This window comes from Bison bison, unplaced genomic scaffold (genome assembly GCF_000754665.1).
Source record: "Bison bison bison isolate TAMUID 2011002044 unplaced genomic scaffold, Bison_UMD1.0 scf7180017864039, whole genome shotgun sequence".
Classification (NCBI taxonomy): Eukaryota; Metazoa; Chordata; class Mammalia; order Artiodactyla; family Bovidae; genus Bison; species Bison bison.
Genome location: NW_011494611.1, coordinates 3,687,870 through 3,690,234, shown reverse-complemented (window position 1 = coordinate 3,690,234; position 2,365 = coordinate 3,687,870). Strand labels below are relative to the sequence as shown.

At 46.2% G+C, this 2,365-nt stretch overlaps 1 protein-coding gene across 1 annotated transcript in view; it reads right to left on the bottom strand.

Moving 5' to 3' along the window:
- Positions 1-2,365, bottom strand: part of WDR31 (WD repeat domain 31) — a 32,664-nt gene that overhangs the window by 2,819 nt on the left and 27,480 nt on the right. The window lies entirely within an intron of this gene.

The window sequence follows — 2,365 nt, the reverse complement described above, 5'->3', positions numbered from 1 at the left end:
TCCTCTCTCACCATGTCCTTCTAGGGCTCAAAAATCTGTAACTTAAGGGATCACAGGGAAGCTGAACAATGACTGAAGGGTTAGAAATCATCATCTAAGGAGAATGGGTGAAGGAGTGGTGAATGTGTCACATGGGAAGGACAGCATTTAGTCTGGGCAAAGAGGGCAGTGAGGAGCTGGGGCTGCCAACTGTAAGCATCCAGCAGCTTGCTTGGCATTTAACATGGTCCAATTCTCAGAACAGCCCTGTGAGGAAAGTAGGGTTATGAGCTCCATCTTCTAAGTGAGGAAATTGAGGTTTTTTAACTTTCCCAAGATCATCCAGTTGAATGGGGAAATGGAGAGTCCAACGTGGTTCTGATGCTTTGCATCAGCTTAAGATGCTCCTCTCCGGTGGTGGAGACAGCATGGAGGAGCTGGCCCCAAAGAGGAGCAAGAGGGGGACATGGAAGATGGCTGTCAGGGACAGGTAACAGGGTCAGGCAGGGGCCAGAGAGGACTCTTTGGGACTCATCAGAAAGGGACTTTCTAGGCCTCAGCTGCCTTATGTGTGGGCTTGCCTGGAGGCAGGAGTGAGTCTACTTTCCCTGGAGGAAAGCAGGCTTGTGAGCACCAGGCTCGGGACCGATCTCCTGGGGACCACCCAGACAGATGGGAGCACTCCGCTCCTCTTCACCGAGGGGGACTCAGTGGCTGGCACGGTTGAGTCCATCTTTCTACTTCTTTCTACGTGTTCCATTGTCATGGCAGGCACTCCCTTTGCCTCACTCTGGCCATCTCCCAGGAAGGGTTATATAAAACTAAGTAAAGATACTAAAATACACAAATGAAATTCTTCTTAGCCTTAATCTCTCGGTTCCCGTGTCCATGGAATGGGTCTGATGATCCGTCCGACTCCGGGCAGGCAGGGTGGCTGTCAGCCTCTTTGCCCGCCATTGCAGGCTTCCTGTTCATGCAGCACTTACCCGGGTGGCTTTTGCTTCCTGGCCCTAACTTTGACTCTTCACACTGGGAAGGGGCTGTGATTAGAGCTTAATCTCACGTCTGCAATCAATTTCTTCCATGGAGCTGCACTAACCTTTCCCATCTAGATAATTGTGAGGCAACCACAACAGTTTCTCTCTCCGCTACACTTTTTTCTTTTGTGGAGACATGGAAAAGGTCAATTCAGTAGACTCAGACCTGTGTTCTGACTCTCACAGACAGAGGCCTATCACTCTTACACCCACAGGTCATCATTCTGAGCTATAAACCTTTTTCTTTTTTTAAGAGAGATACACATTCCATGAACATAATGCAGTCCATCTCGGAAGGTAAGATGGCCTTGGGAGAAACACTCCACAGATAAAAGAGTGTGGGCCATCTCAAAAGGCGAGAGGCTCATAAACTCACTTTTCTTAAAGAGTAGTCCCCAACGCTCACTAAAAATTGTACTTGGATTTAATTTGAATTGAGAACCACATTTGAGTCCGTATTTCTAATCTCTGCACCTGATTTTGACTTAAATTGACTTCTAACACTGACATATCTTCCAAGGGAACCTAAGCAAAGAGCATCAGCTCCACATCACCCTCCCCTCAAGAGGACATGGAAAAACACAAAGTCACACTGAGAAAGAAGAGGCCACAGTTTGCTCTTGTCCACTGAAGGTCTCTTGGCCTCAGAATGCTGCCACTTCCCGCAGTTCCAGCCCTTGGCTGCGGTCCACCCTGAGTAAGTGAATTCCTCTGCTGAAACTCACACACAATAAGGAGATGGAGTCGGCCACCGCCAGGGAAGTCAAAGGTCCTGATCCATCCAGAGACAAGGTGAAAAGGCAGGCTGGGGAGGAAGGGAGGGAATGGAGGGTGGAAGAGAGAGAAATATTTGTGACATCAGCTTAAGAAGCCATGGTTTAGGGTATAATTTCTTTCCTAGTTCCATTCTGGAATGTCAGTTAACACAAAAACGCACACTGACATCTGAGGGAAAGTTTGTGGCTTTGGAGGAATAAAAACTATCAACCCAATACTGTTACCATGAAAGGTTAATTTCTAAAAAGCAATTTCCTGTCTACTGCTATAATACAAACTTTTTATTAAAAGCATTCCCTTCTAGAAGTATCTTTTACATATTGGAAAAGAATTACGATGTATTCAAAGCACTGTTTCTTCTTAAAAGTGGCCTTTCAGGATTACTTTTTAAATCTGTTTTAATGGTAGTTAATTTATGCACAGCTCAGCCTTTCTTCAGTGTTCTGAGATCACGGTTAACTTTGGCACTGTGACAAGACATCAGCCAGTCTAATTCCTGGCATGTCAGAGAATGAGCTGTATGGTGACTTCAGTGAAGATTTGTATAACTGGGATTGTTGATCCGCTGCTAT